General features: G+C 35.6%; 1 long non-coding RNA gene across 2 annotated transcripts in view; it reads right to left on the bottom strand.

The window, feature by feature from the left end:
* LOC135578986 (uncharacterized) overlaps positions 1 to 22,991 on the bottom strand; it is a 60,974-nt gene extending 37,983 nt beyond the window's left edge. For both annotated transcript variants that reach the window (XR_010471183.1, XR_010471182.1), the window contains exon 1: positions 22,697 to 22,991. This is a non-coding gene — a long non-coding RNA (uncharacterized LOC135578986). The remainder of the gene's footprint in view (positions 1 to 22,696) is intronic.
* Positions 22,992 to 26,663: the final 3,672 nt, after the last annotated feature.

The following is a 26,663-nucleotide window of genomic DNA, read 5'->3' on the forward strand; positions in this document are numbered from 1 at the left end:
AAATTGGTACCTCTAAGATTTTCACAATGCCAAATGAAACACACTACTTTTTGACACTTCACAATCCAAATGTCGAGACTGAGCAGCACTTGCAGGCTATTCTTGGACTGAAGTCAGGGCTCAGAAGAAGGAACAGAAAGTGAAACTACACACTGATATTTAAAGATTTTTAAATGACTGCTTGTGCTCTTTTGAAAATGAATCAGAGTTCCTTGACAGCTAAGAGTATGTCTGGGAATTTTTATTGCTCTCCTTGAGGTGAATTAAACACACATTTTTGCTTAAATACAAATATTTTTAAAAAATGTTAATGAACAATGCATTGAACAGTTTTACCATCATAAACAGTTCTATAAGAAGTCTGTACAGATACATCACAAGCTAATTCCTTATATACAGTAGTACTGACATCAATCCCATGAGTGTTAACAAGGGGCACCTAATCTCGGCATTGGGTCCATCATCACCTGGTCTGACCAAAGGTGGCCCCTGAGCACTTGCATTTCAGAAAGGCTACAAGCCAGTGCTGTGGCCATCTCTTATCTCATGATCAAGGGAAACTTCACTCCCTCTGTCTGGCTTTCCTGCTTTCAGCCAGTTTATCCCCTTTTGCAGTTGAGCCTTCTTCCTTTCCACACCAGATGATTCCTTTCACAAGTTACTGCTGGTGAGCAGTTATGATTTTAATTTCCCTTTCAAGTATCTGAGGGTACTTCCCCATCAACTGCTTCCATTCTTAAAATAAGGATAACTCTAATCCTGCATTGTGTCTGATATTAGACACAGCTGATAATTAGTAGGAACTGCAGACAGGTGGATTGGATGAAGCTCATTTCATGTCATGAGGAACATAATGCTTAACTGCACACAGACAACCTGATTCTGAATTAGGGCTTTGTTTGTGGCAGATCAGCTCCCTTGCTATGGTGTATTGAAAATCAGTCCTTGACAATGGCCAGGAGCAGAGACCTATGCAAAGATTATAAGAGATAGGAAAGCACATTGTAATATTTCCCTAAGTAGCTCTGTGATCAAACCTGCCAGTCAGATTTTTGCTACTAAGTGCAGAGAGCTTAGAGATACTTTAATGAGACAAGTCCAATACCCTTATTATTTCTGCTTTCATTAGAAAGGGCATTGAAAACGCTCAGCATTATATTACAGTACTCTGGCTTTAAACCTGATGTAATCCTATTAAGAGTGGCAAATAGCACTTGTGAGACTTTCTTATGGAAAACAAACAAACCAACAAAAAAACAAAACCAAACCAAAAAAAACACATATTCAACACACTATAGGAAATCAGAAAAGCAAAATCAGAAAACATGGAGTAATGCAGTGAAACATAAAGCCCAATTTATATGTTCATAAGGAAGGAGAATCGTTAGGACTTAAATAAAAATTCCAAATGTGCTTTTGTAATATATGCATATTTCTGTTGTGCCCACTTTGCAGTGGTGTCATTATGCTAGAGGGAAAACAAACAGATTTTAAATAGGAAAATAAGCCTTTTTAAAATTTATTTCTGCTTGGTTGAATGCTTATATTTTGCTAAAATTCACACAGTGGGAGAATAAATACATTTTAGCTTTAATCTTCATCACAATAGGCTATGTTTCAGAGAGAGATAAATAACAGTTGATCTATCTAACAATCCATCCATCCAAGTTCGTATCCTAAATTCTTCATTAAAGTATTTGAGAGCCTCTTGCCAGACATAAAAGTACAACTATTTCATGTTTCCTCATTCTTTCTTTCTCCCTACCCACTTCATTGCAATAGCAATAATAGCTGTGTAGTTATGACTCACTGTGCTGGATGGTTGGGAATATCAGTTGGTATAAACTAAAGAATTAATTAGACCATCTACTCATAAAAGTGCTGAATACTATTTATACTTAGGGAGGTGGCAGAACTAATGAATAATAGTTTTTCATCATTCATCTACACAGATTCACATATTGGCACTCTTCACCGGGTTATTTGAGTGCCTCCATAATGCCTGAGCACTCCTTACTATATTAGGTTATTAATCCTTAGTGACTGCAGGTTGGATTCCAACCTCATTCATTTTTAGGTGTTTTTTGTTTTTGCAGTTCTACTTCAGTTAAATTGTTCTTGATTTACACTCATCTTTCCTGGAATAAGTTCCTAATATTGGATGGATATAAATGGGAGCAGAAGCATGCCACTCTTAGTCTCATTTTGATCACTCTCATGCAATATTACACACCGATTACTAAGTTATCTTTAAATTATTTATTAAAAAGTGTTAAACAAATAAAAATTATTTTATAGAAATGGAATCTGTGTGGAAGTGTCATAAAAAAACAGTGAAAAGTAAAAAGAAAAATGCAGGAAGAAAAAAACAGTACACTATGTTAATTACTTTTAATATTAATTTGTTAATGAAATACATGTTTAGGACAGATTTATCCTTTGTGCAGAAGATGATAGCCACATTTTACTAAGAAGTTACATATGACAGCACTATAATGATATTTAAAAAATATTTTCAGGTGTTTATTGGACATTTTTACCCTTTGTAACAAAATTTTGTAGGTAAGGACTGAAATTAAAGGAGAAATATATTAAACATTTGACCTGAAGTACCTCACTTAATCTTCACTTTCCATAATAAGCTTCATTGTATTAGTCAATTCAGGTAATGACAGAAAGTAGTAAAACAGATTTTGTCCCTTTAACAAAGATATCCTTTGGTAAAAAAATGATATTTCAAACCATTGCTTCAGTGTAAGAGTACTACATAACACTGCAGAGAATGGAGAGAAGAAAGCATGACAATGAGGAAACAGTCAGGCAGTTTTGCCATAGACTTTGTCAAGGGAAATATAAAACAAATGAGCATATCTGTTCAATATCTACAACATAATGAGAGTGTCATATGAGTTCTGGATCTGTGTCGACATAACTTGAACAGGTTAAGGAAATATTTACAAAAGGGAATGCTCACTATTTTTTAAAAAATAATGTGCAGGGTTTCTCAGGAGCACACTATACATTTCTTACTCCTATTGGTACTTCGTTTTGTAAATCATCCTCTTAGAAAAATACAACTACTTTCATGGATAAACTTTTAATACTGTAAGAGCTTCATTATCAAGCTCTTTATGTTTTATTGCTATATTTGGCAATTATTCCATAGTAACATTACAAAGAGACCAATTTGAGAGCACAGCCTCTGGAATACAAATAATACAACAGTCTGCACAAACAAGTTAAAAACGAGTCTATTTATTGGTTTTGTGTTTTTTTTTTTTTTTAGTGGGGTATTTTGTGTGTGTGTTTATGTGGTTTTGGGGGTTTGTTTGTTTGTTTTCCAGATTCATGTTGGTTTTCACAAGATTTCTCAAATAGCAGGTACCAGATACAGTTCTGAAGCAGTTCTGAGAAAGACTGAGTGGTTGATGACCTAATTCAGAGGAAGTAATTCAGCTTGGCCTTCTCACTTATTTGAGAATTCACAGAATCACAGAATATTGGGGATTGGAAGGGACCTTGAAAGATCATCTAGTCCAATCCCCCTGCTGGAGCAGGAACACCTAGATGAGGTTACACAGGAAGGCGTCCAGGCAGGTCTTGAATGCCTCCGGAGTAGGAGACTCCACAACCTCCCTGGGCAGCCTGTTCCAGTGCTCTGTCACCCTCACTGAGAAGAAGTTTCTTCTCAAATTTAAGTGGAACCTCTTGTGTTCCAGTTTGTACCCATTACCACTTGTCCTATCATTGGTTGTGATTGGTTCCTTATCCTCTGGGCCCTCGGACCAGTTTTTCTCACTATAGGTGGCCTAGCTCATTTAAAAATTCAGTATTTAATATACATCAGTCTCATAACTGTAATCCTATTTTAGTAACAAGCATGGGAGAGAGAAAAATCTAAAAGTGATGTTTCTATTAACCTCTTTGATCTTTCTCCATCACAAGCCATTGCCATTGGGAGAGAAAATGGTCTCAGCAAATAAGTAGTTATTCTATTCTATTCTATTCTATTCTATTCTATTCTATTCTATTCTATTCTATTCTATTCTATTCTCTGTTGAAGGCTTTAGACAGCAACACGTGGTTAAAAGGCTAAGACATGTAGTCTTCACTTTCTCTTGAAAACATTTGAAGTGTTTTGGTTCTGTTTCCCATTGGACTGGAAAAAGAAAAAAAGAAAGAAAGAAACAAAACCCAAGACAATCTAAAATATATTCACAATATAGAGAATTATGCTAAGCAGCTGACTGCTTGTCTGTAAATGGCAGCAGGTAAAACTTCTTCATTATAGTTCTTTGAAACAGGATTACTAGGTAGGTCTCAGTGCTTCTGTGCAAACTCTCTTGCTCAGTCTCTACCCAAAACAGAAGTCTTCACCACTTACTGTTAGACCAACAGGTTCTAGCAAACACAATGCTCCAGAAGAGTAGCTGTATAAAACACAATATCACTATTTTTATGACATTAATTTTTGTAATAATTCCTCTAAAATGTCTTCTTGGCAATTCAGTTATGTAAAAATTCAGTGATCTCATGAGTTTTCTGGTTGTTTCCTTTATTTTCAGTGTTACTGGACTGTTCGAGTACCAGTCTTCCTTCTTTCTTTTATTGTCTCTGTTCTTCTACTATCCTTTACATCTTGAGATACAATAATGAAAGTGATCTCTAAACAAAAAAAAAAAACCCTTCCATACCCCCAAACCCAAGCCCCTTCTTACAAACTTTGTTCTTCTTTAGTATAACATCTGGTTCTAAATGGGGAGATTCATCACACAATCTTTCTTTCAATTCCACCAACACCAACTCTGACTGACCCTCCAGAATCAAAATGAGTAACCCACTACAGAAGTAACACATGAATTCATGCAGTCTTTCTTTCTCTTATTATTATTTACATGTCCTGAGACCAATGCCCAGGTAATCATGTATCTTTTCCACTTTAAAAAACACCGGCTTCTGCACTTCCATCATTCAAGATTATGTTTCCCCACCCACCTCCAGCTGCAGGTGACAGTCCTGCCCCTGACAGTATGCATCACCACTGGTATTCCTAGCATGCTGCTCTCCTTCATCTTTAGGTGACTCCCTGAAGCATGAGTAGGGTCAGCACCTTGCTTTGGCACTGGTCCTCAGAAAGGGGAGCGTGTGCCTCAGTCTTGGGTCCACCATCCCATACAAGAGCCAACAGCTCATGAGGCATTGTTTTGGTGATTTTTTTTTTTTTTTTTTTTTTTTCCCAAACATATTACACCAGTTCAATGTCTCATATGTTTTTCTAAGTCCTTCTCAAAAAAAAAATTATGCTGGCCATATTATGGAAATAGCTAAAGAAGCTGAGTAGTAGACACTTCTACCTTGGAATGGAATAGCCTTATTAATGACTAATTTTAATATGTAAGGTTATTGTAAATGTGAACAAAGGCAAAAGAATATAAAGATTTTTAAATACAATTTTTAAATAGAGTTGGTACTTTAAAACTGACTGAACCAACCCTTGAAAAAAAACTTCTTTTCAGAATTCAGAGAATTTTGGATTTGAACAAGTTTCAGTTATGTACAATGTATACAAACTGTACTTCGCATGTTTTCAAAACTCTAAACAATTTGGATTCTTTATTTTAATAACAGAATTATCAATAACATGCTGTGGTGCTTCCATTCAGAAATTAAAAAGAAGTTCTCCAGTAAATATATCTCTGTACATTACTTGAGAGAAAAATATTCATTTTTTAAAATGACTACACATTATACAGCTTTCTGTAGGGTACATTCTTTACTCACGTTAGAGCTATACTGCCTGAGATGGATAATTCAATTTAGAGTCTCTACAACATGATTCCTAAATACCGTATTTGAAGAGAGAAGCTGTTAAGTATGTCATAGTTTTCTAAAAGCATGATAGTTATAGCATCTGTTAGTTGTCCCAATATTATTTTTGATCATTATGTGTGTACAAAAGACCCTGATGCTTTTGGAAGGCAAAAAGGAAGCTAGTAGTTTATAACGTCGTCAAAAATAGAAAAGCAGTGCATATCTATACAATCACACAAAAAAAAACAAAAACAAAAAACAACAACAAAAACAAAAACATACACACACCAAAAAAACCCAACAAAAACAAACAACAACAAAAATTAAGCTCTCTTCTGGAGATGCCTTTTCCCAGGTGGTCAATTGCACTTGTCGTCTGTTATTTTGGAAAATGCACAGAATTTAATAGATGAGGTATATCAAACTAACTACATTAGGAACATACCAGCTGTCAATATGGCTTCAGCCCAATAGTATCTTTTGGGAAAAGCAAATTCTGAAATGCAGACAGTATACTATTAGTGTGATAGAATGATTATAAGTTTTGCCATCTGTTGCATATTTCACAATTAATTGTGATTTGTATCAACAGATATTTTCTAAAATCCACATTTTCTCTTTTACGCGAAAAACAACAAAGCAGAACAGCAACACATTTTCTCAAGTAATGTACTGATACTGGATCTAAATCAGATAAGCTTCACCCTGGTTTAACAAAGTAGGTATCCAGGGTACTAATTACAGTAAATAGATCTAAAATATCAGTGTCAATACCTAGAAATTACAAACTAGATTTATCTATTCTTGCTTGAAGAACTTAATGATTTTGCTTTTCAAAACTATTCTATTGCGCAGTCATATACTATTTATGTTTAACATTTCTAAGTCCATCAGTTGAACGCTATTGGATTTTGATTACAGAAACCTGTTTAATCAAACAAATGTAAAAGCTACAAACATTTAAAAATGTTTCATGGCTACATCTAAACTATACAGCAATTGCTTGCATGTAGAATTAAATGCCTAGTTAAAGCATTTAATATGAAGCATTATGAATGTTTAAAGTTATATCAGAAAAATAAAGAAAAAAGAATTAGATTTGAGTCTTGGGGATTTTGGTTTGGGGGGTTATTTTTTGCTTGTATTCTCTTTTCCACCTCACAGCCCTGGTTTATTTGTTTGTTTCTTTGTTTCGTCCTTTCTTCCTTTATTTCTTTCACCATGACCCCCATCAATTGTCAAGTGAAAGGTCTGGTTCTAGTCCCAGGTACTATTCATAAATTTTGGATTTTTGCCTATGACATTAATAGGCTTTGTATAGGGCTATGGGTCCATTGCATTTATTTATAAGTGAGATAAGACTCATAGAAGTAACTTCATGGTCAGACAAGTCTTTGATTGTATTTGTAACAATGAAAACATAAATCAAAGATTTTTGAAGGAAGTCCTAATAATATAAAAACGCTTAAATTGTTTTATTCTTTTCATCTTAAACTAACATTTTACTTTATGTGAAGATAAGCCATGAGTCAAGCCAGCTTCATGCAAAGTGACCAAGCAATGCTTAAAGAAAAAGGAAAAACAGTAACAGACACTTCATATTGCTTAAGCCATTAGATGCATTGAGACAAAATTTAGCTTTCTTAAAAGCATCTCTGCTTACTCACAGATACAAATTATCTCAAACATCGAACAGGGAGAAAGGAACTAGTGTCAGATTCAAATGATCTTCAGGTTTTTTTCTTTTACTAGCACCAACGTAGGGCTTTAGATAGAAAAAAAAAAAAAAAAATCAGATTTACTCATTGGTCCATAGGTAACAGTATCACACAAACACACACACAAAAAAAGCACAATAAAGCACAATTCCGTGTATGATATGCATATATGTATATGATATCTTTCTCAATAAGCAAATTGCTGCATTACATATGGGCATTAGTTTCCAAATGACTCATAATGTGTAAACTCAAGTAGGGAATGCTGTAATAATCTAGGCAGATAACAAATCCAAGAAACACAGTAATAAGGAAAAGAATTCAGATGAGGTCACGCTATCCTAGCCAAATACAAATGAGTAAAGCTATCTTTCAACAGTTATTGTGAAGATTAGCAGAAAACTGATTTGTAAATATTAGTGGGGAATTAGGTGGGTGCATTCAACCTTTGTTATATATTTCTGTTGCTTTATCACAGAATGGTTGAGGTTGGAAAGGACCTCTGGAGTTCATCTGGTCCAACTCTCCCTGTTTAAGCTGGGACATTTAGAACCAGCTGCCTACAACCATGTTCAGGTTTCTTAAAATATCTCTAAGAAGGGAGACTCTCTAACCTCTGTTTTATCTCATTGCACTACAAGCAGCTGGCCTTTATCTATGTCCCAAACACAACTATAAACAGGAGAATGATTGAGCTAGAGTGTTCTAGAGACAAAGAGAGACAAAGAGAGACAAAGAGAAAAAACTTTCTCTTGTATTGAAGATTTCCTTGTGTTGAAGAAGCTATAATTTCTGCTTCTTCCTCTGGTATTCTTATAGCTTCATTAACTGATTATCAAAGAGAAAATAAAACCGAACTCTGCAGAGCCTAACATGAAAGTAGAAAAGACTGTCCAATACTCAAAGGTCTCTGGAAAATCCAAGAAATAAAAATGAAGCCATCTTGTTACAGTGAGTTCTCTCTTTCTCAACTTGACAGCCACATCAGTTCATGGCATTTGATGACATCTACACTAGCACAAGACTTTTTGTTTGTTTGTTCTGTGGTTTATTTTTTTTTTCTTCGTTGTTAGGCAGTCAATCAGTGCAGCAAGTGTTATCTTTTAGGACACCAGTTATTAATCAAATAACTAATATTTACCCAACTCAGAACCAGATGAAAAACAGGCTTTCAATTTATTGGGAAACGACTATGTTCTTTCTAAGATACATGATGAAAAGTGTGTATACTGACACTAATAGCTTTTTGAACATTTACTGTGACAAGAACTTTTTAGAAGTCAGTAGCATGTCCATTACTACTAAAGCTAACTTTCCCAGTAGGTCTTTAAACTACAAACGAAATTCTCTAAGAAATATAGAATTTTACAGGAAATATGTAGAGAAATACATCTGTTCCTTTATAATTTCCTATATTTTATAAAGAAACTGACAGCAAACAAAGAGGGGTGGATTTTGTTTTTATTTTTGTATGTGGATCTGTGTTTCTGGATTAGGAAAGATCTGTATGTCCTACACCTCCAGTCACCAGGCCACTACTGTGTCTGAATGAATGTGGAGAGACATTATTACAAATGTACAGCAGATTTTTGTCAAGCAAAGCTACCTGGACACATTTCAAATGAATTGCCAAGGTTATGGCATTGTTGGCATACAACCAAAAAGCTTTGCTTTTGCCCAGAGATATAGAACTATTTTATCATATTGATTATTAAAGTTCAGCATTAACCAAAAGCCCATATATGGATATTTTTGTTTTAGAAAAGACACATTTGCAACAGCTCTTGAATAATTTTGTATTCTGGTGAAAAATTAGAACACTGTAGATAATATTCTACATGAGCAAGACACCTACTGTCATACTCTGCTTCTCTAAGACATTCTGTGTTTCCCATCGATTAGTGGAACATCACATTTTTCTTTTTAATTATCAAGGCCTTTAGACTAATATTTTAATTCTTGGTCAATATTAGAGCTCTATCAGTCAACTGAGATTCATGTTCTGGCAACAGCCTTCTCTTCCCTTTCTCTTTACAAGCTCTTGAGTTCAAAGAGCTATATCAATAATATTTTCAAGCCAATTACATTAATCTCATTCTTTTGGATGCCCTTAACAGAATTCTGAAAAAGAAAATATGTCAGCCTGCTAGGAAATGAATCCAGATTTTTCACTTAATGACAGAACCTGCCAGAGACATTGCTGCTCCTCTATCTCTTTTTTTTATCTTTTTATCCTTTGGTCAAATAGCAACTCCAGTAATATTTATTGTCCTTCTCTTTTTGTAAAGCAGTTTTTTTTTTTTTTTTTTTTTTTTTTTTTTTTTTTTTTTTTTTTTTTTTTTAAGTTAACACAAGCTCCATTTATCTGTTTATTATTTTGCAGCTCTCTCTTTGATGTTGGAGTAACATTCAGGCCTCTTTCCTTACAGGACATACTACTTTCTGAAGGATATGTTAATGGAATATTTTTTTCACAACCACAGGTTTTGGTACAAGATGGTATCTTTTAAATCCACTGCAAACTAGAATAGTGAACTTAGATCTGTGACTTTTCAGCTTTTCAGCTCATTCTTTCTCTCTTCTTATTATACATTTCTACTGAATAAGCAAATGCTGTATTTCTAGCTCAGCAGTCTTTCCTTTGCAAGTTATTTTCTATAGAAGTAGGTAAACCTAATCCATCTGATTTTCGACTGCTAGTGTCTCTGTATAGTGATAACTCGAGCAGTTATTGATATTCTTTTCTGCTATGTGTTGGTAAAGAAGCACTAGGGAGCACTGACATCAACGGTATCTGTAAGGACTTTTGTAGTGCTGATTATAAGAGTTCACTCATAACCCAGTCTGAAAGGCTGATATCTAAATGGTAGCACCCAGGCTTGTAGTGCTTCTTTTTCTGTTGACATTAGAAATTTACTCCATTTTTTTGTTTTCAAACTGCCCTTCTCTTTCTCTGTGTTGCTTTCTGTTGCTTGAATCTATTCTTCCAAGGATTAGTAGCAACCGAGATTTTAATTTTTTATACAGAATTCATGTTTAGATAAGAGATAAGACCAGTAGTCTAATTATAACTGCAACATCTTTTCCCTGAAAGCCAAGTATCCTGCTGCTGTCCTAAACAAAGATTGTTGGCCATTTAATACTATAACCATGTATCCCACTCATTCTCTTTGTAAAGAAATTATGTTGCTACTGACTTCCTGTTCTATATCACAGAAGGATGTTAAATATTTTTACTCTTCCACTGTGATAAAGTGAGATCTTCTGTATTATGTCATTTATAAGGCTTTTGGGCAAAAAACAAAACAAAACCTGCAGAACAACAATAACAACAACAACAACAAAACCAAACAACTATGTAAATATAAGATATCTCAGGATAGTAAGTTAGTCCTTCGAAATTCAAAGAGTAAACATTTTCATGCTGGATATATTTGGTAATGATTACTCTTGTATTTCCTGTCATTTTCTCAAATTAATTACCAGAGGCTAATAGGGAAGAACCCACGGGAAAAAGAAAACAGAGAGCTTCACTAAAGGTCTAGTTGAAATGAACAGTCAAAACATATTTCTCTTCCCTACAATTCATTTCTTGTCTTCCACTGTTCTAACCAACCAAAAGGTATAACCAGTAGCAGGCACAGCCATGCTACTTTTAAATGCGTGACTCCCAAAACAGAAAGAATTTTATGCATGGCTGGCACTGTATCTGGCACAGAGTCAGAGACCTGGATTCCCTAGACAGAGCTAGGGAAGATTTACGTGCCTCAGAGTAGGATCAAAACCAGTCACCATGCTGAACAAGCAGCTGGTTAATTAACACTGAAAACAAACCATTGCAGAACTTCCACTTCAGTCTGGAATTTGGCCTGAGTTTTGAGTAGCTGCCTCTTCTACTTGAATTCTTTAGGACTAATCAGGATCCACTTTCAAAACCTCCTGCTGGCACTATTTTGCAATTTTATGCAGAAGATGCCAGAAGCATTTCTGCAGGGATTGTTTACCTGGGCTCAGTGATATTTTCAATACTTGAATTCCTGCCTGCCCAGGGAGAAGCCTGAGCATTCAAGTGCTGCCAGTGTACAGAAAACACAGTATTTTATGCAAAAACCACAGGCTACTAGACAGAGACAGAATCTGGAAATAAAGAATCTCTCAACCAAGCAAGTGCCCAAGCCAGTAGGCTTATACTAAGACACTTCTTAGGATGGTAGGACTGCTGTCCTTGCACTGAGTATTCTTGAGCTGATCACACTGAAATGGTTCAGATTCAACAAAGACAGTGACACAGATTGATTTCTCAATTCTCCCCGCTTCCAGCAACAGCCTTAGAGGTTAATAAACTTGTATGGAAAATATTAACTTGAATGTTCTCCTCTTTGCCTGCCATTGCTTTCCACCAAAGCTCTAGAAACATATAGACCTAAACTTCCTCAGTGAACTTCTTCTCCTCTGATTGAAATGTACGTGGTTTTGATTAGACATATAAAAACAAGCTATACATTAAGTACTGCACCATAGTATTCTATAATTCCTCAGAAAAGTGCCAAATGTCTTCATAGGAAAAAAAAAAAATATATTCTTACAAGTTTCAGTCCTTTCCAAAGGTCCTCAGGGCCAAATTCAGCTTGGGTCAACATTCCACCAAAAGCATATAGTCTGACTTTTACTAGTGACCCATAATAATCTATGCAAAATAATGAAAAAGTTTAAAAAAATGGGGCCACCAACTGCAATCACTATGTCAGCCTTGGTTCAAACGTGGCTCCTTAGTTTTCTGTCCATCTCCCCCATGAAGGATAGTACAGTTCCATATGCCAACTATAGTCCTTTACCACCTCTGCTGCTGCTCTGATGCCTCTCTATCATTGTTCCCTCCCTGCCTTTGACAAGCAAGAAACCACTGAGAGCCCTTTCAACCCATCTTTTGCCCATTAGAGACACCTGCTACTGGGATTTAATTCCAGCAGGTATAAATAAGCTGTTGAACCAGAGACCTGGGATAAGGTCTACTATTTAATGTCTAAGGAGTATTTTGGTGTCCTGGTGTTTATCTCCATTCCGCATTTAAAACAGAGTGACTTATCTTTTTTAGCTTTTCAATAACTAAAACATAGCCTGTTAACCAAGCTGCAAGCTAAAAAGCTACCAGCCCAATGGATACTGAATCTTCAAATGGAAACTTCATGTAATTTCAGTAGTTTTGCATACTTGCCTAAGTATGTTTAGAAGTAAAGTTTTGCAAATGAATGGAAAAGCCACTAATTGTGGCTATTTGCAGAAGCCTCTATTTGTAGAAATTGTGATTTGTAGAATGCTCACTGTATGCATTCTTCTGATCAAGACCTACAACTGCCAATCTACTTTAAATGCGAAGTTGTATATTACCCTTTAAATAACTACAATGCCTGTAAAATAATTAGTTTTCTTAGGCCTTTGTTGGAATAAATATGTTCAGTTACTAAAAATTCTATGTTAAAGGATTTTTGTTTTAAGCTTGTTTACATCTTTAACAAAGTTCTGTGTCATTATTTCTTTCCTTTATATAGGACATAATTTATCAGTTCCTGTAAAGTTCTCTATGATAGAGGTCTTACAGATATTGTTAGTATGTCAGGTATTGAAATTATAAAGGTTCCTAAATAATGTCTCTTTGGTGTAGATGATAGGAAGTGGAATAGATTTGTTGGAGCCAAATTTATGAAAGCTCTTCACAGAGCAGTGAATATACACTTTAAATATATAATAAACCCTCCCTACAGATGGAGAAAAAATCTGCTGCTGTTACTGCTGCTGCTGCAGTGACAGAGCAGAAAAGATGCTGGTTTTGTCATCTGTTAGATGGAGCAGTTGTGATGAGAATGGCATCCCCAGCACTGTCACCATCAGCACTGCTGATAAATCTGTGGAACTGGAAGGAGGCATGAAAATATTCATAGGGAAAAAAACTTCTTTAAAAATTAACAAGCCCTTCCACTGCTGTAAAGGGAAGTTTAAAGCATATGATACTGCATGAAGGAAGCTCTTATGGAAAAGAAAGGTTAAATTTAGTCTACAGCTCCATGTTCAAGTTTAAAAGATGAGAAGTAGATGAATTTCCAGATGAGATAAAATACCATAGTTTTAATGTTTTTTTCATGTACTTCTGTGGTTATAACTGAGACAGTTTAAGGGTATAGCAATATAGGGTTTAGAGGAACAATAATACATCTTACTAGATCAACAACTGTTCAAAATTAAAAAATAACAAAAAACCCCCAGCACTTTCAGCCATGCAAGCCTTTCACTGAGTGTTCAGATATGATATTTTAAGACACATTAAGAAACAAGGGCAAGACTATCAACATCATACACATGGCAGAAAATTAAATGTGGCCTGTGCAATTCATTACTAAATGTTTTTTCACATTTTAAACATAAGATCATCCTGTGTGCTGACAGATAACTTTATGCACAGAACAACAAATGTAAGAATAATGAGAACATAAGTATCTAATATTTATGTACAGATGTCCTTCAGAAATTGGCTTTCTGTAGAACTAGCTAGGGTGGCAAAATAAACGCTGGTATTTTGTTTTTGTAAAATAAGACAAAGTTATACCATTCTTCTCTTGATTGTTTTGGTAAAGTCAGGTAACAAGTATTTATTGATCTTGCCATCTGCATCAGCAGCAGCAGCAGCTGTCATTACAGAACAGTGGCAAGCAGTAGCATCAGGCATTCAGAAGCAAGAGCAGCTCTCAACTTTACAGGAATTTGAAATCTTACTTCCCCTAGTAGTGCATGTACTGCAGTTTAGGATTCTTTGTCCTAACCCATTCAATCCCTGTTGTACCTATAATACTCCTCATTACCGAGCATGTGATACCTTTCTAGAATTACATTTGGCACTGTGCACTCACTTGATACATGGGTAGTGCCATTCATACTTTTTCTTCATTTCCATCAAGGTCAAGCTTCCTTTTAGCATTTCAGCTACTTTTTGAACTCATAATCCATCTGTCTAGCTGCTTAGATGCCTTTCCAATATTTTATCTTGGTGCTTACCAGTGCATAATTTGAATACATGATGAGGGTATTTATTAATGACAATATATATCCCTGTTCCTTCCTTAGTAATATGAGGATAAATTTACATTTAAATGCATATAGGTGAAGTGATACCTACAGAAAAAAAAATAAAATACTATAACAATATTCCAATGAGGGGGAGGATCTACATGTAACTGTTTCAGCTTTGCCCATATATGGGTAATATTAACAATACTGACATATCTACAAAACCAGAGATTTATCTGTCTAAACAAATACAATCGAAGTTGTGTTTTGTTTCAGTTTTGTCCTGGCACTGAATTTATATTTACAGATATTGCTAGATTAAATTTATTCATAGCATTTACAATCTTAGGGCCAGAGGGCAGTAAAAGGCCCTTATTGCCCCGAGCAGCCTCACCTGGAAGGCACACCCCCGCCCACATCCCTAAGCTATATCCTAGGCCATGTCCAACCTTGTCTCTGGCTACTGTGACTTACCAAATGGCCTTCCTGGATGGATCCCACTACTAACTCATGACCTTGCCTCACTGAGCCTGTGATGGACCCCATCCATGTCATGGGAACATCGGGACTGAGTTTGGGTGTCCTGCCCTGGCCTGTGTTGAAGGGTCACCCTTGACTCCTGAGTTGCCTGTCCTTGTGGAGAAAACCCCATTCCTGCTTCTCCGTGACCCTTGTATATGTTCTGATTCTTTCAGACAAAACTGATAGATCTCTGGATTATAAACTAATCCCAAGACATACATAAAAAGTCAGTGTAAATGTTGAGTGTATGACAGAAATCCAAGAATAATGTTTCACTGATATGTTTTTTAGTCATGTATCGGAAAATAAATAAAACAGATTACAGAATCTTTCCAATCAAGAAGTCATGCCTAGCATTAATTTTCAAACAATTACAGAGATGAAAAAATTAGCCTTTTTTCTTATTCACATTTATAACAAGTAAATGTCATAACAGATATAATTACGATGATCCAAACCACAATAAATAATAATAATAATAATAATAATAATAATAATAATAATAATAATAATAATAATAATAATAACAACTAAGCAACACAAAATTAAGTAATTTATTTGCTAGTACAAAGCAACGATAGGGCGCAGAAATGTTCTGATAGACAATTCTAGACAGTTGCAAGTACAAGTACATCCAAAACAATGATGTAGCTCACAGCCATTTCAAAGTCTTGTGCAAAGTGATTTAGTTGACCCTGCTATGCACAGGAGGGTTGAACTAGACAGTCTCCAGCAGTCCATCCAAAGTCCTTTTTTCTGTGATTCTGTGATTTGATAGTCTCATAGTTAAATTCTTTATCCTTTTGACTCTTCCAAAATCAGCAGTCACTGCCTACCCGAGTTTCACTTTCACTTTTGCATGTCCATGATACATGACCACATGTTCATCTCTCTGTTTTATTTTCTCCAACCAAGCATGTCTAAAGACCTGTCTCCACAACACATCCTTACATTTGTATTAACTCTGTACATCTGATGTGCTGCTTGTTTTATGCCCCCACCCACCCTCATTAGCTCACATTCAGGCCCTAAATAGACAATCTTAACTCCACTCAAAGAATCTACTGTGCAAGCTCTGAAATGAATTAGCAAACGTCTTGGCATATAACCCCGGCAGAGATTTTTAGTTAAAGATCCAGCAATAATAGGTCTTTGTTTACTTATTTCTTATTTGAATCATATGTAAGAGTGAGTTCACATCTGCTCAATCCAAATTCACAGAAAAAAAAGGAACCAAAGGTGCAACTTCTGGCTCAGGACTTCCCTGAGCTCAGAGAGCATACTAGACATATATCACCAAAATTTTACTTATTCTTATAACCTTGTAAAATTATTGTGTGGTCATACAGTAACAATATACCCAACTGGTATCTGAACCTGTATTTTATAATGATATCAGAGTGCTGAATAACTTTGGACAAACCCTATTTCTAGCTGGTCTTCTTTGCTAAACAGTCCTGGCTAGAATAAAGTTTGTTTGGAGTTTGTTTCCTGCCTAAGTTGACTTTTGGAGTGCTTCTGTGACAGGATGCCATTCGGAGGGACCTTGACAGGCTTGAGAAGTGGGCTCATGCGAACCTCATGAAGTTTAACAAAGCCAAGTACAAGGTCCTGCATGTGGGGAAGGGCAAACCCAAGCACAAATACAGAATGGGTGGGGACTGGCTTGAGAGCAGCCCTGTGTAGGACTTGAGCATGTAGGTTGATGAGAAGTTCAACATGAGCGAGCAATGTGCACTTGCAGCCCAGAGTGCCAACCGTATCCTGGGCTACATCAAAAGAAGCATGACAAGCAGGTCAAGGGAGGTGATTCTGCCCCTCTACTCTGTTCTTGTGAGACCACACCTGGAGTACTGCATCTGGGGCCCCCAACATAAGAAGGACATGGACCTATTGGAGCAAGTCCAGAGGAGAGCCACAAAGATAATTAGACTAAGAGGGTTGGCATTCTCCAGCCTGGAGAAGAGAAGGCTCTGGGGATACCTTATGGCAGCCTCCCAGTACTTAAAAGGGGCCTATAATGGTTTCAAACTGAAAGACGGTAGATTTATATTAGATCTTAACAAGAAATTCTTCCCCATGAGGTTGATGAGGCACTGGAACAGGCTGTGGATGCCCCGTCCCTGGAAGCGTTCAAGGCCAGGCTGGATTGGGTTTTGAGCAACCTGGTCTAGTTGAAGTTGTCCCTGCCCATGGTATGGGGATTGGAACAAGACAATCTTTGAAGTCCCTCTCAATCCAAACTATAATATGAATCTATGATTCTACAATATAGTTAAATCTGAAAGAATAGAAGAGTCAACATTGTGATTAGACATCTTAGGTTCCTATATTTACGTTATTCTAAATATGCCTTAGATAGCTCATCTCGGCTTCACAAAATTTAAAGAGGCAGCTATCAAGAGTGGTGTTGTACATCCTATGCACAAAGGATCCTGGATTTATTCCTATTAAAGCCATATTATAAAATGTTGAACAGTCAAACTTATCTAGTATCTCAGGATTATTCATTATCATAGTCTGTTATCAGCATAAAATATTTTAATACCTTACTTTAATTTAAAATTTGAATGTTCATAGACTTATAAATTCTAATCAGAATGATGATTATGATACACTTGTTTACCTCCCCACATTACAATTTCCAGTGTTTTCGTAGCACTTCTGGAACTTGGCGTCTGCTCATTCGATGCTCTGAATGTACATGTTCCGTCATTAATCACCTGACACTCTCCATTTGAGGTAGAGAAAGAAAGTGCCAGACACAGGACTGTGAATTTCATGTGTTCTCAGAGTGAGGTGTCCAAGATTTGTGTTCAGCAACTCTCAGATACTGATGTAATGGGCTGTGCATATATGGCACATGGAGAACAAATTATTACTTGAAACATTCACCATGCTAATGGTGAATGTTTCAAATGGAGAGGCCAGGCAAGGTAGACAACTGTTTAATCTTCTCTGTATTCATGGTGGCTGCACTGAAAGTCCATTAGGACCCTTTTGAGTCCTTGAAACACCCTCTCCTGAGGGTACTTGACTGGTTAATACCAGAGGATCTGTTAACTGTCCTAGTCCTGCTCAAACAAAGCCCCGTTATACTCAGGCACAGAATGCAACTAAAATATGATAACCAGTTTGAATTTATCACTGTATGAGGGTAAGGATGTTTTAGGAGCTGGAGGAAGATCTAACTATGCAGTGACCAGCATGAAAGATGATGAATGAGTCAGAAATTATCTTTGCAATGAATGAAGTGATAAAATTTCCATTGACTCCTGTGGGATGAGAATTTTGTGTTGGTTTGTTTTCTTAAATTTCTCTTAACTATGAGTTTCTCTGGAAATCACCAGTTCTGAATACTTTTGTACATTCACAAAACAGATTGATATTCGATGTTTGGGGAAAACAGATGTGTTAATATTTTCTGCAAAGCATTGGTAAAAAGTGTTTTCCAATTAAACTCAGAAGTTTTCAGAAGAAGTAATGGAGACACGTTAGATATTTTCCAGATAGTAGAAATCTCAGCAGGTGGAAAATGTTGGTTTTGTAATTAAAATTATGTGGTTATTGTTAAGGAATGTGGTTTGTTTCTTTGTTTTTAAGAGGACAATTGTGCTTCTATATTTCCATTTAAATTTTCTACTGGGAAAATAATATCGAGGGACAAAAACGGACAGGTAGCTAGATAACGATTTGTTTTTCAAAAAGTGTATACAATATCACTGGCAAAGACAAAGGTATGTCTGAACTGTCCTCTTTTTTTTGTACCATGACCAATCCTATTTTGTTTCTTGTTCCCATCCCCCTCCATTATTTGTTCTTCACATAAGTCCTTGCTTCATTTCTGCCAGTCTGTTCCCAAATGTAAAATAAGGTTATTCTGCTAGAGTAGGAGAAAATGTCCAAAGCTAGCACGTCAAAATTCCCAAGCACTTATACATGTTATCAAGAGACAAAAGTACAAAAATAATTTCTCCCTCAGCAGCTCCAGGCAACCAAGGAAAACTGAAACCTAGGTTTCTGTATCTTCACTACAACCAAGTGTGTCTGTGTTTTTTGAGATTCTGATAATTGCTTCATACATTCTTTACAAAATTATATGCATTTTTAAAAGCTTTTATAGAAGTTCATGGGTTTGAGATTTTGTTGGTGCTGTTTTTCTTCTTAGCCAGTATATTACTAAATAGCAGTATTATTTGGCTGTATTAACTATAATATTGGTTTAAAATATTTACAATATTTACTTGAAAATATGTATATATATTTAAGTAAAATTCTGTTATTATTATCTGCTTTTGCTCCATCTTCTATCATCCCATGCCTGTGCTCCTTTGCTCCAAATCCTGAGTCTCTGCTTCTCAAGTCTTCCATGATTTTACCAGGCCTGTATTTCTCTACACTACATCACTACTTTAGGGTAATAAATATTTAATTTTACATAGGATAACTGTTCATACTGTTATCTATGCAACATTGTGTTTGTGCTGTAAAAATATAAGCAAAAGTAAAACAAAGTAGCCACAGACAATTTGAGAAACTGCTGTCACAGCTAAATAAAGTAAAACGAAGCTGATGAAAGCCTTTTCCTTATTTGAATACTAGCAGCTAATACCTACTGGCTCACACTGAGTTTTTGTCACGTAACTCTCATGAAGTTCAAATAAAATTTTATTACTCTAATTTCAATATTGCTCTTAAAAGATTGACTATGCTTTTAACTAACTATAAGCACCCATAAGCTGATAACTTCTTTTGAGCAACAATGCTATATTTTTCCTATGAAAAGCCTCTTATTAACCTTTTTTTAAAAAAAAAAAAAAAAAAAAAAAGCCTTTAAAGTATTCTCACAAAAATGTTGTCCCTGAAGACGGAATTTCACCTGGTTTCACAATCACCTAATGTAAATGGGATAAAGATTGCAGTCACAAACTCCAAGACTGACCAGTTTCCCTTATGTGTATGATGGGTGCCCACCAGGGATCCTGGGTGGATTACTGAGAGCACTCGTGTCTTTGAAGGGAGAAAGCTAAGGACTTCAGCTGAAACTGTGGTCAGGGCTTTGCTTAGAAGACTGGGAACGTGAAAGCAATGGACTTGCTGTGCTCTAAACCCTGCATTACGAATGGGTTTAGTTGTACTCCACAACCGATGGAAGAAATTACAAAGACATATGTTAAGAGTACAGTCATATAAGTCCCTTTAAGAAATGAAAAGCTACAGTAAGGTCTCCCTGGAGTTTTCTCTTCTCCAGGTTGAACAACCCCAACTCTCTCAGCCTGTCTCCCTAGGAGAGGTGTTCCAACCCTTTGATTTATTTTTGTTTCCCTTCTCCAGACCTGCTTCCCCAGGTCCAAGTCTTTCTTGTACTGGGGAACCAGAGCTGGATGCAGCACTCCAGGTGGGGTCTTACAGGAGCAGAGTAGAGGGGGAGAATCACCTCCCTCAACCTGCTGGCCGTGCTTATTTTTATGCAGTCCAGGATGTTGTTAGCTTTTTGGGCTACAAACACCTGTTGCTGGCTCATGCTCAGTTGTTCATCTACCAGTGTTCTCAAGTCCTTCTCTGCACAGTTGCTCTCTATCCATTCATCCACTAGTCTGTACTGACATTAGAGATTGTCTCAACCCTGGTGCAGGACCTTGCACTTTGCCTTGTTGAACTTAATGAGTTTTGCATATTCCTATTCCTCAGGCTTGATCAAGATCCCTCTGGATGGCATCCCTTCCCTCTAGAATATCAACAGTACATTTCATGTCATCTGCAAACTTGCAGAATACACAACCAAAATTTATCTCAAAAATACAGAACAAAGTTGCAATTCTATACTTGTACAAAATATACAAAAACTTTCACTGAAAATTGCCCCTTTTTTAGAGTGCTCTCTAATATAGATTAAATCTAATTAATTTACTTAATATATAAATTAATCTAAATTGAATCTAATTAGGGTGCTCTCTGATCTACAGTCATCTTAGACTTGGAATTTTATTATCAAAGGCAAAGATGTTCTTTTACTGATGATCTCTCAAGTCTGTTGTAGCAAAAGGGTCCTTATTCCAGATCTTTACAACAGAAGTTACAGTCCTAGCGTCCACTTTGTTAGTATTAGTATAAATATCTCAGGAGGCTCAACTGAAATTAGAGATTTTGTATCTTTGGGTCACACTACAATAGAAAGTAATTAAATACTTTATTTCTCTCTTTTCTTTCTTCCTTCTTCTCTTCCCCTAACCTTTTTTTCCCTTTCTTTCTTATTTTCTTGTTTCAGACTTCTATCCCACTCTTCAAAATAACTATTCAAAATGGTAGTGTCCCACAAAAAGTAGAAATTATAATTGTTGAAAAACTTAAAATGTTCCTATAAGGTTATTTCTTTAGCTAAGCTTAGTATTTTTATACGTAACCCTTTCAGGTTTAAGACTTTTTACTGGGAAAACAGCCTTGCCTAATTCGTAGCATGATCAGTTTTTCTCAAGTACCTCAGCCTTTCAAGAGACTGATTAATTACGATTTCACGTCTCAGCAGCTGCATACCAATGTTCTTAGAAGGGTGGGAACTGGAAAGACTATTCATAGCCACAACCTACATGAGCCATCACTTCACTCTTGTCTTTTACGGTTTTGGTAGTTTTTGTTTTTCTTGTTTTAAACACAAATAAGTCTTTTGACATATTTTTGTGCCTTCAGGCAGGGAGAAATATAAAAGTACAAAAATATAAAAGAGCAAAAAAACCCCACAGATAATATTCATTAAAATTGAGTAGAGGCATTTTCCCAGCTCTTCACAGGTATTAACAAGGAAATTCTCAATGAAACGAACATTGAGCTCTTCTGTAATTTCTCTTTATGGTAGCATATGAAGTCCTAAAATGTTCAGTAATCATCTGGTATGGAAAAGCCGTGCATATTTTTTTATTTGTTGGAATAACATATGTTAACATGTTCATAAATAGCATGTTGCAGTTCATGAGCTTTTTAAGTCTTTCCTTCTTCATAGCACTGAAATATTTTTTAATATAAAAAACTTTAGAAGGGTTTAACATAAGAATGAAATGGAGTAATGAAATATGTAGAGCTGCCAAACATAATAGAAACAAGAAAAGAGTCAGAAACCGGATAATGCAAACGCAGTTTTAGCAAAATGCTATTAACTTCTTAACACCATCAAGTCATTTTGTTACTATTTTATTTTAATAACTATTCTTTACTTCTTAACATAGCACCAAGTTTTGATACAAGAGTAAAGATAAAATGGAGAACTAATTTTTTTTTTTTAAATTACAATTATTCCGTGTTAGTTGATGTCACAGAGGCACCCCAAAAGCCAATTTTGGGTGGACAACAAGTTCAAAAACAGACTTTATTATAGGCGGAAAACTGTAGCCAATAAACCAACTAGAAACAGGGTTTATACAATTATTTATCATTCCAACAACATAAAATACACGTTCTTATACCAGTTGAGGAGATTATTGGGGTATGACAACATAAAAATAATGAGGATCCACAACGTGCACGCATTCTCTCACAAGAAACAAAACCAGAGGCTTCTCACTCCAGGGTACCTACCATAATAAATCACTCACCTGGGTTAGGTGAAGGTTCACACTTGCCTGAGTTAGGCAAGGACTCATTCAAGGGTATATCCAGTAAATAACCACTCACCACAGGAGGAGGTGAGGCACTCCCAGTCCTGGGAAGTCTCCTTAGATGGCATCCCAGTCTAAGGGGAGGGCTCCAGCTCACAGACCCGCTGCTCTGAGAAGACCGCTCAAAGGGGATCTTCAGCAGGGACCTGGCTGTGGGCATTACAACCCGGCCCAGAAGCTTCTCAGCTTCTCTGGGCACCTCCTTTGTTGAGGACCCTGTCAATCGACTGAGGGTTCCACCCCTCCTGGCCCCACCAGCTCGTGGAGGTGAAGTCACCCTGCCCTGGGGCAGGGGAGGATGTGACTGACAGCACCTTGACACCGCCCTAGGTGTGTACCTTGTGGCAGGCACAATGAGGCACAAAAGGTGCTAAGCAGCCATCAACTGCCCTATTGAAGACTCGGGATCTCAGGGGGATGTGCAACTGCCAAAGTTGAATAAATAGTATTAAAAACAAAAAACATAAGGGGAAAGCATGTAATACGACTACAGAAGTTAAAGTCAAAATTCAAATAGGCATCGCCTTAGTGTTTTGTCTGTGCCTGTAGAACATGCAAAAAGGAAACATCAGGAGACAGCAAAGTTATGAAGTTATCCACTCTATAAATGAAGAGACATTTATTCTTTGCCAGAATTAAAATAAATATATGTCTACTTTAGTTAATGTACTTTTTCCTGAGACACTCAGTTGCACCTTATTGCTAAATAAGGCATACATGTGACTAATTCTAAAAAAGCTGAAGACACTAACTTTGTTCTTCTTGTAATTCTCAGTGAGTCTAAGATATAAGTTTAGAAGAAAAACTTCCAGAGATTGCTGCAGGCCTAGTGGAGATAAAGGAAGCAGATCTACATCATCTATATAAAATAGGAAAATAATACAAGTCATTAAAGAGCTGTGATAGAAATAAAACAAGAAATATCTCATAACATTTATATTTATATGCTGTTCAGCTTCAATTTCTATGTAAATGATAAGAAACCTTCATGAGGTAGTTACAGATGTGCACACACGCACCATTGAAGAGTCTGTGAGGAATCAAAATGATAATAATATACCTAATGGGTTTCACCCACCAGTTTCTTCAGTTATTGGACCATAAAACCTATCAGAGCCAAAGCAAATGACATCTTAAATGTCAGTATGACATCTTAAATGAAACATGTTGTATGATCACAGTGTTCCCAGGTGTACTAAAAGAGTTCTTTCAGACAGTACATATATATATACATCTATTTTTGTGTATTGTTGCTCATGAGCAAGTCACAAGGAGCTCTTAAATTATTGTTTGTTGTTCCATTGTCCTCCAGAAGGACTGAAAAGTAGATCTTAACTCAGTTATCATTATTTGCACTGATTTCATGCTTCGATACGTGCATCCTTTAACTTATATGGTGTGTGTGACCCTTAAATTTTTTACAAAACTACCTCTCTAAACTTTCCTTATTTAGACTTTGATGTTTTCTGTGTAGCCTGCTTCTTTACTGAAATTGCCCGATTGTCTGCCTTTTACTTAAGTTATCTAGCTTCTATAAATAAGAGTACATGAAAAATGCACTATACATTTGTTAAATGCATTATGCATTTGTTAAAATCAGTTCAGTCTGAAACTAAAATTGTTTTCCTCACAATCAGTTAATGCAAAGATACAGATTATAAGTACACAGATGGTGCAAATATATCATAGCAAAAATAATTATTTATGAGCTTCAGCAGTGAAAAAGATAACCAAATGAATCTGATGCAATTTGAAACAAATGTGGATTTTGGCTATTTTTGTTGGTTTATTTGAATTAAATATTTCTTACACTGTGGTATTTCTAGAAAGTGGCAAAAGTACCCATAATTTGAAGAGCCTAGAAATGTTCAAGCACAAGTGTCAACAAGATAAAATTGCTCCCTTATCTCATATTTCACAGCGATTTTGTTTTTAAAGCTAGAAGACTAACAATATTTTAACATCCTTTTTTGATATGTAACACACATGCATATATATATACATGCATATATATATATATATATATGACAAGAACAAGCAAAACATGTCTTTGACATATGTATCTCTAGAATATATATTTTCCCTAATAAAAGATTTGGGCAATTATTCTCAATTAAATATTCATAACTGTATAAAATAACTAAATAAATTATATATGATACCACACTTACAGTATATATATAGTGATAATATTTCATTTTTAACATTATTGTTTAAAAAATCAAATTACATGAATGTTCCCATCTTCATTTCACTGTGCTTTTTACTGATTACCTCAGTGCACCACTTTGGTACCACTACTAGCTTTCTAATAACAATGATTTTTAACTGGTACTTAGGACATTCTTTTCATGTTCAAGACAGCATCTAGTGACAGTCTAATATATTTTCTTCTTGTAGTATAATGGCTGTAGTATTTGGCTGAGAAATTGTAAGACAGAATGTGATGTCACTGTATATCTGATTTGCAGCACAGGTTATTAGAGCAAATTAGAGGTACTTCTATATAGCTATATAGCTATATCTATATAGGTGACGTATTAATTATATTTTCTAGGTTACACACAGCTTTACCCCAATCCTGATAGATTTGACCTTAGTGAAGGGTGTTAGTTACTTGCAGCTTATAAAATTACCTTTAAAGTTGAAAATAGGCTTCTTCATGTGCCTAAACACCTCTAAAAAGTATTTGGATCTATAAAACGTGACTGTACTCATGTATTCTAAAAAGTCCAGAATACTAGTGGCCAGTACCATGGCTAAACAGATTTAGATTTATGTAGATTTAATTGATGTTAAAAAAAAAAAACAAACAAAACAAAACACATAACTCTGAAAATTTTAGAATCATAGAATAATTTAGGTTAGAGTAGGTCTTCAGGGGTTGCTTTATCCAACTCCTGCCTCAAAGCTGACCCAATTAGAGCAACCTGCTCAGAGACATCTCCAGATGACTTTTGAATATCTCCAAGGATGGAGACTCCACAACCTTTTTTGGCAAACTGTTCCAGTGTTTGACCAATTTCATGGTAAAAAAGAATTTCCTAATACCTACATATAATTGTCTACGTTCCAACTGGTGTTTGTTACCTGTTGTCCTATCACTTTGTCTTCTTTGTACCCTTCTATTAGATGGCTGTAGACAACAATAAGCAATAAGATCCCATCTCAGACTTCCGTTTTCCAGGTTAAACAGACAACTTTCTTTCAGCCTCCTATATGTCATTGTTAGATTATGCTGTTTTTTGTAATGCAGATTCTAACAAAATATGGGAAAACTTCTCTTTTTTAAACTTCATAGGCCTTTCATTGTATGTGGTTGAGTTAAACAGATTAAAATTATTTTTCTGCTTTCAGAATGATTATCTAATTAATGAGACTAACTGGTAATCAGTGAATGCAGATTTTGTACTCTTTTTGTAAGTTTTTTTTTTTTTTTAGTAAGTTTTTTAATCATTGGCTGTAAGGATTTACTGGTTATACATCTGAGAATAGTCTTAATTGTTTGCATGCAGGAAATGCTGATCAGGTCACTTATATAATTTTCCTATTATATTACAGAATTTGCATCACAAATATTGTTTCATACCTATATATTTATATGAAGAGTATTTGAAATGACTGCATGCAAACTTTCAAGTACATTTGAAAGACTAGTTCTTTACCTTGATTTTTAAGAATTTATTAGTTACTGAACATAATGCTATTTACCACAGAAATAGATAAAATGTAGACAGTTACCTGTTCATCTATTGGGCCTCACATTATCTGACAGTCTTTATCTTTCATTGAAATGTTATTTTTATTATTTCAACCAATTTTCAGATGTGAACCACTCAGATAATACAGTTTGATAAAAGTGTGTCAACAACAACAACAAAAAAAAAAAAGCAGTCTTAAATAG

This window comes from Columba livia, chromosome 3, assembly GCF_036013475.1.
Source record: "Columba livia isolate bColLiv1 breed racing homer chromosome 3, bColLiv1.pat.W.v2, whole genome shotgun sequence".
NCBI lineage: Eukaryota > Metazoa > Chordata > Aves > Columbiformes > Columbidae > Columba > Columba livia.